This window comes from Neovison vison, chromosome 1 (genome assembly GCF_020171115.1).
Source record: "Neovison vison isolate M4711 chromosome 1, ASM_NN_V1, whole genome shotgun sequence".
NCBI classification, from domain to species: Eukaryota; Metazoa; Chordata; class Mammalia; order Carnivora; family Mustelidae; genus Neogale; species Neogale vison.
This window is the reverse complement of record NC_058091.1, coordinates 96,118,688-96,130,911: the sequence shown is the minus strand read 5'-3', so window position 1 is coordinate 96,130,911 and position 12,224 is coordinate 96,118,688.

Genomic DNA, 12,224 nt, shown 5'->3' with positions numbered 1-12,224 from the left:
TGCTATGTAATCCATATGGGACAGTCTCTCCGTTTGCCAGGCAAAGTGAAGGCTGACAGGCAACCGGGGAAGTACAAGGGAGCAATAAATAATTCTGTAAAGCCAAAAAGCAAGAGGTGAATTAAGAAAGGGCTCAGATCTGATTTAATTTGTGCAGAAAAACTGAAAGGTTTTGGTTTTTTGTTCATTTGTTTGTTTGTTTGTTTTACATTTATAGTCAAAATCAAATGTCATTACCCTGTTCTTGTATAGGTATTATTTTCAGATCATGTTTCAGATCATGGTTTGAAGTTTTCTAGCAGAACAGAAGGAAAACATGCAGTTCTTCTGAATGTTTCTAGTTATCTGAAATCAGTTGGGTTTATTAAAAACAATAACTATAGCACTGAGTACTGGTATTTGCCTTAAGAAACTAAATAAGTTTTTTAGCTTTAACATGGTTTGGAATCACCATGTTTATTTTTCCATAACTGCAAAAAATAATACAAACTAGCATTGATAGTAAAATGTGTTTTACTGGTTTGCTAAAGTTCTATCACTGACTAGAAGTGGGCCCCCCTCATTCACTTATTTTTTCCTAACAAGACAACTTTGGGACTGTGGGGAAAAGCTAAAAATTCAACATGGCTTATTATTCAAGTAGAACACTTGGGAAGCATATATTCTAATTTCTTCATTTTAAAAATAAGGAAAAATCTATTTAAGCCAACCAGATAATTAGGAGACAATTCATAAAGAGGTATTTGCTTGTGGCTATCAGTCCAATAGCCTTTGAAATGTATTAGTAGCTCACATTAATGGTTCAGTTCACTGAAATTAAACTATTTGGAGAAATGAAATCTGGAGATCAAGTGGGTTCCCAGATTTATATTTTGTCAACTGTGTCTACTAACCTTTAAAAACAACTTCAAATCTTCCATCTACTATTATGAAAATTTCATTACGGAAAAAATTTTAATGCCAACAGCATAAACCAGACATATTAGGAAAAAGAACACTCTTTTATATTTAACATAACTTATTTCTTGGTACATTGTCCCTATTTGTTTCTCATTTTTCTGTTGAATAGTGTACCCCAAAATATTGTAAGTCTGAGTGCACACATTGAGGAACCACTTTAAGTGGGTATTCCCTCAGAAAACATCTCAACATGAGGACACAGAAGGAAGTTTCAAGTTTATTGTTTAATGTGCTCTCACAATTTCCTGGTAATCTAACTTTGGTTCGTGTTCTTCAACAGGGATTATCTCCCTATTTTATTGACGTCCTGTGCAACATCTTCTTTTTGTTCTCATAACTGTATCTATTTCCTGCAGTCACAAAGTCACTGTAAAGCAGTTCCATTTTCATAGGGCAGTTGTTTTGTTCACAACCATGTCTTCATCATTTTTTTTTTTTATTTTACAGAGAGAGCGAGCACAGGCAGATAGAGTGGCAGGCAGAGGCAGAGGGAGAAGCAGGCTCCTTGCTGAGCAAGGAGCCCAATGTGGGACTCGATCCCAGGAGGCTGGGATCATGACCTGAGCCGAAGGCAGCAGCTTAACCCACTGAGCCACCCAGGCGTCCCTCTTCATCATTTTTTTAAAGATTTTATTTCTTTGACAGAGAGAGATAACAAGAGAGGGAACATAAGCAGGGAGTGTGGGAGAGGGAGAAGCAGGCTCCCTGTGGAGCAGGGAGCCAGACTCAGGGCTCGATCCCAGGTCCCTGGGATCATGACCTGAGCTGAAGGCAGATGTTTAATAACTGAGCCACCCAGGCACACTGTCTTCATTGTTTCATATACCACCTGGCCCCAAAGTGGCACTTGATCAATGTTCGTTAAGTGAATGGGTGCATCATGTTGGAAGGATCCTGTTTCTACATAGTAAATACACATATGTCATGGTTCCCGATTCATGTATGTAATTATCACTTCAAACTAAACTTTCCTGTATTTTTCTTGATGTCTTTCTTTTTCAGGTTGTAGGTCCTTTCATGGATATTAGATTTATGGTAATGATGATGATGAAAATAACTAATACTTAGTGCTTGAAACTCATCCAATGCTTCAGATACATTAAAACAATCACTAGAGGAACCCTGAGAGGTGGACATTAAGATTACCTGTTTATAGAAATGAGGAAATTGGAGCACAGAGATGTCAAGCGACAATTATCCCAATGAAAAGCAGCCACAGGATTCAGACCAGGCATTCTCGCTCCACAGCATACTTCTCTGCCATTTTACCTTCCGGGCTTGCAACACCTGGACTTACTTTAAGCACCCCTTTAATTTCAGGTTGACGTCTACCTGAAGCCTACAGTTCTTCTCTCCAAAACTTCTGTTCTTTGGCAGAACTAGGCTCTTTTCCTCATGGTTCATAACACAGTCTTACTATTTTCTACCAGAGACTATGGACTCTGAAAAAACAATCTGAGGGTTTTGAAATGGTGGGGGGTAGGGTTGGGGGAACCAGGTGGTGGGTATTAGAGAGGGCACGGATTGAATGGAGCACTGGGTGTGGTGCAAAAACAATGAATACTGTTACACTGAAAAGAAATTTTAAAAAAATTCATGCTGAAAAAAAAATGAAAAAAAAATTCCATAATGTTGTTATATCATATGTTAGACCAATGTGTCTTGCTTTTTTGTTTCAGGAAAAAAAAAAAAAGTAATGGCAGATCATTCTTACTATGTGAAGAAGCTTTAACAGAAAAAGAACAATGTATGAAAATAGGAGAGATGTGAACAGAAGCAGCCAACTGGCATCCATGCTTGGGGCTCACATGCAAATCAAGTTATTCTTTGCTTTCCAACACTTCCCAAATTCCTTTAAAACCATATTTGAAGCTGGTTAGCAACTCTATATGAAGACATCAGTGATATAAATACGGACAGCATTGTGTTGGGTACAGCAATGCCAGGAATTGACAGGACCAGCAGATAAAACCAAAGCAATTAAGTTTCCATAAACACTTGCCATTGAATCAACACTCTTCTTTATAAACAACAGCATAGCAAGACATAAATGACAAATTATACATTTCCAATATATAAACCATGCTGGTTTGATGAAGCAGCAGAATTCTTTTTCAGCTTTCATTTTACAATGTAGAAGAAAAAAAAAAAGCTGCTCATTCATTTGTGAGATTTACTTCAGAAGTCATGTGAAATTTTCTGTCTGCAAAATGTTAAAGGATTTATAGATGAGCTCTGGCATGCTTCCAGCTTAATACCATCTCGCATCAACAGTAACAGAAATATTCTTATGGCCACAGTGAGAAATTTTTGAATGATGTATAGTCCTCCTTTTCTGCAGACTGTTTCCATATATTCATTACGAACTCTTTGGCAAGACCAGAAAATTCTGTCTTAAGAGCCTCCAATCTATTATTTTTTTATTTCATATCCCCCACCTCAACACATAACACAAAATAACTCATGACTACACACTTTTTACTTTCTTTTGCTCACTGTAGATATTCAGCTGGCTTTTCTCAGGAAAGATCTGAGGAAAACATTATTATTAAATAATAATGTCTCCTTTCTTCTAGAGAACAAAGGCAAACTCCACAATGGGGAAAAAAGAGAAAAAGGAAAAGATACCAGTCAGTCATGTAGATAGAAACTTTAATATAAATGGCCACACACTCATAAATACAGACATTTCCCAAGTTTTCAGAATAATAAATCAAAACCATCTGATTATACCTACTTTCAGAGTGGTTTTTCTACTACCATAGATGATTTCTATCCATGCCATTTTTCTTTGTTGTTAAAGTCCTATTTATTTATTGTCATCTAGCTCAAATAGTATCTGAAGCATTTCATATTTTGCTATTTAGTATGTGGTAGAACATGACTTATTATATTCAGACATTTCAGTTAGTTGTTTCCACATGACTTCTGGACAAATTTCTAATAGAATGCTCCCATATTATTGGTGGTTTTCCTATTGAACAATTTCCTATTTTCCTAAAGAAAAACAGACTATCTTTTCATTCCCAGAAACTCAAACTTCATAAGATTGTGTATTTTATGTTTGGTTATATTATGTGACATCAGTAACTACAAGAAGGCAGGATTCCTAGTAATACCTCAATAAATATTTATTGAATGATTGCATACATGCATGTAATAAGGCTGATAAATTGTCTCTCTTACTGGGCCATGGGGCCACTTTCCCTTTCTGTGTTCTTGTTCTCTGATTGTGTCTCCACTGAATCATGCAACTAATCTTTGCAACTTGTTCAACATGTAGAAGTTTAAGACTGGTGAGGTCTGTTGATGACGTTGTCCAGATCCTAAACTAGAAATACATCCACAATCATGACTTGCAATCTTCACAGTCTTTAGATTTGTTCTGATTATTATACGTTCATGCCCTTAATTCCTGGATCTCTTACAAGAATTTTCTTTGAACTGACTTCCTCATAGAGCAAATTGTCCCTGCAGAGTATTTTTTGAAGGCAAGAGCACACCACGGAGCCAAATATCTGGTTCTTATTCTCGACACTGAATTTTAGAAACTGTGGGAAACTGGGTAAGTTATATTGTGTCTTTAAATGTTAATTTACTTTCTTGAAAAGTGAGGTTAATGATAAATGAGTACCTTATCCTATTGTCACGATGTCAAATAAATATTATATATGGTCTTACCTTAACATCATCCATTATAATCTAAAAGTAAATGCTTGTTATTTCTGTGATATTAACAAGAGAATTCATTAGCTTATACATACAAATGCAAGGTAATATTAATAATTCAGATCATTCCCATAAATATCTTGTAGTAGAGTGAAGGAAAACTATTTTTCATGTAGGGCTGATTACCAACTAGTTGCATAGATTCTAAAGTACCAAGATAGGTATCTTCTTTTTCAGAAATTATGTGACACTGCTGCCAAAATAATCAGTCAGTCATATTCAAGCAAACAGTAGCCCTCTATCTCTCTTCTAATTGAAGAGAGGCTAGTTTCAACTTTTACTTTGGGGAATCAACAGGCATTTCCTGGCTTGTCGTAAATCAGGTAAGTGTATACATGAAATTGTATGTGTGTTCTATTATATTAGTTTGGTCCATATCTATATTTGTGCCTCTAGTACTTTGTCTTAATTACTATAACCTTGTAGAAAATCGTAGTATCTGGTAGTCTTTCAGCTTTTTCTTCAATATTTTCGTCAGTGTAGAATCAAGGTTCTAGAAGAAAAAACTTCATGACTCATGACTTTGGGATGATGGACATTTCTTAAGTAGGATCTCTCTTTCTTTTTCTCACACATGTGCATGCACACACACACACACATACACACAAGCACACACATGAACCATAAAGAAAAAAAGACAAACTGGACATATTTAAATTGAAAAACTTTTATTTAAAGAAAGATACAAATAAGAGTTCAAAAATAAGACTAAGAGAAAATATTTACAACACATATATTTGGCAAATACTTCATATCAAGAACATATAGAGAATTCCTACAAATCAATCATCATCATAATAAAAAAGATAGTCAACCTAATTATAACAGCATGCAAAATATTTGACAGACTTCACAAAATGTAGTATAAAAATGGTATCAAAATTGCTTATAAATATATAAAAATGTGTCCCCATTCTCATTGGGTAAAAACTGAGAGCTTTTCCTCTAAGGTCAGGAATACAACAGGGATGCCCACTGTCACCACTGTTATTCAATATAGTACTAGAAGTTCTTCCCTCGGCAATCAGACAGCAAAAAGAAATAAAAGGCATTCAAATTGGCAAAGAAGTCTACTCTTACTCTTTCCAGATGATATGACAGTTTATGTGAAAGACCCAAGAAAACTCCACCCCAAAATTCAGCAATGTGGCAAGACATAAAATCAATACACAGAAATCAGTTGCATTTCTATGCATTAATAATGAGACAAAAGGAAAAGAAATTAAAGAATCAATCCCATTTACAATTGCACCAAAAACGATTAAGATACCAGGAATAAATCTAACCAAAGTGGTAAAGGATCTATATTCTAAAAAATGTGGAACACTTATGAAAGGAATTGAGGAAGACACAAAGAGATGGAAAAAAATTTCGTGTTTATGGATTGGAAGAATAAATACCACAAAGATTACCAACTAGTTGCATAGATTCTAAAGTACCAAGATAGGTATCTTCTTTTTCAGAAATTATGTGACACTGCTGCCAAAATAATCAGTCAGTCATATTCAAGAACTATCATTCATTCATACTCAGAACTATCTACACATTCAATGCAATCCCTTTCAAAATGCCTTTGACATTTTTCACAGAATGGGAACAAATAACCCTAAAATTTGTAAGGAACAAATTTTAGAACAAATAGATCTTGGATGCTAGATGACACATAAGTCAATTGAACCAAATAGAGACCCCAGAAATGGACCCTTAACTTTATGGTCAACTAATACTCAACAAAGCAGGAAAGAATATCTAATGGGAAAAGAACAGTCTCTTCAATAAATGGTGCTGGGAAAATTGGACAGCCACATGTAGAAGAATGAGACTGGGCCATTCTCTTATACCATAGACAAAGATAAACTCAGAATGGAAGAAATACTTAAATGTGAGACAGGGATCCATCAAAATCCTAGAGAACACCAGCAGCAACCTCTTTGACCTTGGCCGCAGCAACTTATTGCTAGACATGTCTCCAAAGGCAAGGAAAATGAAAGCAAAAATGAACTATTAAGACTTCATCAAGATAAAAACCTTCTGCACAGCAGAGGAAACAGTCAACAAAACTAAAAGGCAACCTATGGAATGAGAGAAGTATTTGCAAATGACATATCAGATAATGGGATAGTATCCAAGATCTATAAACAACTTGTCAAACCAAAAACCAAACCAAACCAAACCAAAAAAAAAAAAAAAAAAAAACAAATAAAAAAACAAAAAATAACAAATAATCCAGTCAAGAAATGGGCAGAACATATGAACAGACATTTCTCCAAAGAAGGCATACAAATGGCCAACAGACATATGAAAAAATGCTCAACATCACTTGTCATCAAGGAAATACAAATCAAAATTACAATGAGATCTTACTTTATACCAGTCAGAATGGCTAAAATTAATAAGACAGGAAACAACAGATTTTGATGAGGATGCAGAGAAAGGGAAACTCTCTTACACTGTTGGTGGGAATGAAAGCTGATCCAGCCATTCTGGAAAACAGTATGAAGTTTGGTCAAGATGTTAAAAAATATAGCTACCCTACAACTTAGCAACTGCACTACTAGGTATTTATCTCAAAGATACAGCTTAGCAGAACAAAGGGGCACCTACACCCCAATGTTCACAGCACAATGTCCACAATAGCCAAACTGTGGAAGGAACTGAGATGTCCTTTGACAGATGAATAAATAAAGAAGATGTGGTATGTATACACAATGGAATATTATTCAGCCATCAGAACTGATGAATACTTACTATTTACATGGACATAGATGGAACTGGAGGGTATTATGCTAAGTGAAATAAGTCAATCAGAGAAAGAGAATTATCATATGGTATTACTATATGTGGAATATAAGAAATAGTGCCAAGGACCATAGGGAAGGGAGGGAAAACTGGATGGGAAGAAATAAGAGGGGGAGACAAACCATGAGAAACCCTTAATTATGGAAAACAAACTGAGGGTTGCAGAAGGGGAGGTGGGTGGGGGGATGAGGTATCTGAGTGATGGGCATTAAGAAGGGCACTGGATGGGGACGCCTGGGTGGCTCAGTTGGTTAAGCAGCTGCCTTCGGCTCAGGTCATGATCCCAGTGTCCTGGGATCGAGTCCCACATTGGGCTCCTTGCTCGGCGGGGAGCCTGCTTCTCCCTCTGCCTCTGCTTCTGCCTGCCACTCTGTCTGCCTGTGCTCGCTCTCTCCCTCTCTCTCTCTGATAAATAAATAAAATCTTAAAAAAAAAAAGAAAAAAAGAAGGGCACTGGATGGAATGAGCACTGAGTATTACATACAACTGATGAATTGTTGACTATTAAATCTGAAACTAGTGCTGTACTATGTATTGGTTAGTTGAATTTAAATAATTTTTTAAAAAATTTTGAAAGGAGGGTGGCACCTGGGTGGCTCAGTCAGTCAAACAGGTCTTGATCTCAGGGTCCTGGATTAAGCCTCACATCAGGCTCACTGCTCAGCAGCAAGTCGTCTTCTCCCTTTCCCTCTGTGAGCTTTCTCACTTTTGAGCTCTCTCAAGTAAGTAAATAAAAATCTTTTAAAAATAAATAAATAAATAAATGAACAAACTAAAAAAAACCACACAAAAATGTGTTCAATATCATTAGTAATTAGACAAATACAAATTAAAAACTGATAAAATACCATTACAAAAACCAAATGGATAATTAAAAAGAAAAAAAGCTGAAAATACTGAGTATGGGTAAATATAAAGTGGATGGAAGTATAAAAGTATAAATTTCTAGAACTCCTTGGGAAAAATATTTGATAGTACCAACTAAAAGAAAACATGTATATACCATAAAATTCAATAATTTCATTATTGGATATCTATCCCCCCCCAAAAAAGTGAATAATAATATGCACCAAAACACCCAGGGACAAAATGTTTATATAGGTTTTACTCATAAATAGATCTAAAGTGAAAATGAATGAAATGTTCATTAATAATAGAATGGGTAAATAAATTATATTGTCTACATACAGTAGAATACTGCACAGGTATTAACAAAAATAAATTTTACATGCCACATGGATGAATCTCATAGGCATAATATTAAGGGGGAAAGGTTAAACACCAAAAACACGTATTCTACCCATGTGAAATTTCAGATTGATAACATTAACCCCCCGTTATGGAAATCAGAATGGTTTTTATTCTTGGGACTTACTGACTGAACGAGGGAATGACGGATCCTCTTGGTTGCTTTCGTTGTGGTTGCACAGTATATACATTCACAAATGTATCAATTTGTATACTGAAATTTATGGAATTTAGTAAATATAATTTTTACCTTAGTAATTTTTTCTAAATTGACAAATTCACAGACGCAAAGATAAAAAAAGTCATGATATATTCCTTATACAGTTTATTCTTATGACTTTGGTTCAGGCAGGAAGGGACATCATGCTTTTTGGGAAGGTCTTGGTCTAACCAGTTAATATGTGAGAATGTCTTCCCAAGGCCATGTTAGAAGCAGTGATCAATTCTCAGTTTTCTCCTTCATTCTTGATCTTTCCTCCTGCTAAATATTAACTTGCAAAAATCCATGTTCTGCCTATATATTAAGATTAAATACAATAAAAAAACAGAAGTGCATCAACCAGTGCATCAAGTTTCTGGTATTATTATCTGAAAATATTTTAAGAGTTTGGCTTAAAATTGCCTATTGCACCTGAAATAATTGTGATAAGTAAGTACTGATACCGAGGTACCGGTATTGAAAGTGATATTTCTGCTGCTCTCATAGTATTTCTGTTCAGAAAAGCTGCCCTTCCGTGAGTATATGCATCTATAATTCCTTGGTTAAAATAACCTACTTGATTTCTAAGTTTGTAGTCCTCCAAGCAATGGAGAATGATTCAGACCATTCTGGAGGTTTTAGCTCTTGTCCAGGCCCTGGGACCGATGCTGTTCTAATTCTCCAGTGAAGATGCCTCAGTCTGGTCCCCAGAACCTCTTACCCTAGACCCACTTATTCTTCCATCCCTACAACCTCTACTCTACCTCTGCGTCATGCTCTCCAATCCTAACCTCTGTGTCTGGACCTTTGTGTAGTATTGTATCTGCAGTATTCCTTGTTTGCCAAAATCTCTGCCTATTGCTTGTTTCAGCCTGACTCTTGAAACTTTGTCTCTGAGGACTAGCCCAGACCCCAAAGTCCATACTTCATAATAATTCTTGATCAAAAAAGATACCTTCATAATGGCCTGGATTCAAGCCTCATTCAAAAATGCTTAACATACACTATTGCTGCCCCCATGTTAACCTTTACCTTCATGTTCCGATTCAGTTGCTCCAAGTGTATGTCTGACTCTTAAAGGTATCCTCCTATTTTCCTCATAGTCTCTGTTCTCTGAGGAGTTTTTGGTTGAGTGTGCACATTTTACCTATTCATAGACCTCAAACCAAAACTGGGACTCAAAAAGCTGAGGGTTCTATTTTAGCACTTATCCTCCAGCACAGTTGCCCTTAACTTTGAATTTGTCCTTAGTTTGATCTTAATTCTGCAAAGTAAAATAAGTCAGACAAAGAAGGACAAATATCTCCTTATCTTTCTTTTATGCAAAATCTGAAAACTAAACCAAACCAAACCAAACCCAAAGTCATAGATACAAAGAATAGATTGGTGGTTGCCAGAGGGGAGGTGGTGAGGGGTCAGTTGGGAGGGTGAAATGGGTGAAGGGGATTAAGAAGTTCAAATTTCCAGATATAAAATAAATTAGTCTAAAAAATAAATAAACAGACAAATAAATAATTAAGTCTGAGGGAATATAGTTAATAATACTGTATTAATCTTGTAAGAGAACTTATTGTCATTTGACAATTGTCATTGACTATTTTACAAGGACTATTTACATTGACTATTTTACATTGACTATTTTACAATATTTTATTATTATACTAAAATCATTATGTTGTATACCTGAAACCAATATAATATTGTATGTCAGTTATATATCAATAATAAATATAAGATATTTAACACCAAGACACCAAAGAGCTTTAGCTAGTTATTAATAAATCATATGCTACTGAAAAAAAATCAAAGATTTTTGGGAGCCCAAAATGCCAAGTTAATTATAATTCTCACTGACACTAATTGTCATGTAATCATTCTCAAGAGTTGCAATAGTTACTTGTGATTGCTCTCAATTCTTGCATAGGATACAAATACTGGCATTAAATCATCACTACACAGGATTGTGTCAAATTCATTATGCATCTTATGACATAAAATAATGATTTTCACCCAGTTACGACAGACAAAAGTTATTATATTTACATGTAAAATGTCCAGGGTGTATTTATATATTTATGATAATATGGGCAATACTGTATGTTTTCAAAGGACTTCTATCAGAATTAATTAGATTTCACTTATAAAATATGATATGCTTTTAAACTTGGATTATGAAGCCCATTAAGCAGATCGCAGCATTCTGAATAAAAAAAAATTAAAGCTAAAGACCTGGTTGTGTTATATATTCCTGATATGGAATCTCTGACATACTGATTTCATTCTAAAGAAAAGGAAGTTGATTTTCAGAGAACTTGTATATTTGCCAGCATCATAAATAATAGGAGAACCTAGGATAAAACAGTAGTATTTTAACTCCAGGATCAGAATGAGTTTTATTATATCTAATCTATTATATTATATCTATAATATAAGATATTAATTAAAAGATTAATAAGATATAATATATTATATCATATCATTAAAGTGAATTAATAGATACATGTGTGTGCTTGTGTGTGTCTGAAGTAGCCAATTATTTCAACTGTACCAAAACCAATTCATTTATTAAATATTTATTAAACACTATTATCTATCAGGTACACTTAGAAATAAAATTACATCTATGTCATCTAAAAAAAAGTCTAAAGATTTAAATTTATTTCAATTTTGGAGCACACTCCACCATTTGGAGTCCTATGGTTATTCAAAAGAAAAATCCTAAAAATGGCTTGGTGTCTGTGTTAAAAATATACATAAGTAATAATAATGATGAAGTATAGTATAATGTATACTAATTGAAAATCTGGGGAAAATAGGATAAAATATTTTATATAAATTATTTGCTTAGGTGTAAATTTAAGTATTAAATTTGGATATAAGGAAAAAAACACTGGAAAGACAAAATCTAAATTGTTAATGCCAGTTGTCTGATTCATGTGAAATGGATAACTCTTTATTTCTTAAAACTTTTATAACAGTTTTTTGAGGTATAATTAAGATATATGTTAGTGTATACTCAAGAAAGCATTGTAACCATTAAGACAATGAGCACACACACCATCACCCCATATTTCCAGTCAGAAAATGCAGCAACAAAAGTTACAGACAGCTTCATAATGGGGAACAACTTGAATAACAACACTTCACTGTGGATGGGTATAAATATTAACGTGTGTATGATAAATATATATCAATCTACTATATTGCAGAAGCTCTTTTTTATTTTATTTTTTCTTCAGTTAACACAGGTGGAAATATCTGTTTTACTGGACTTTTTGAGGATTAAGTA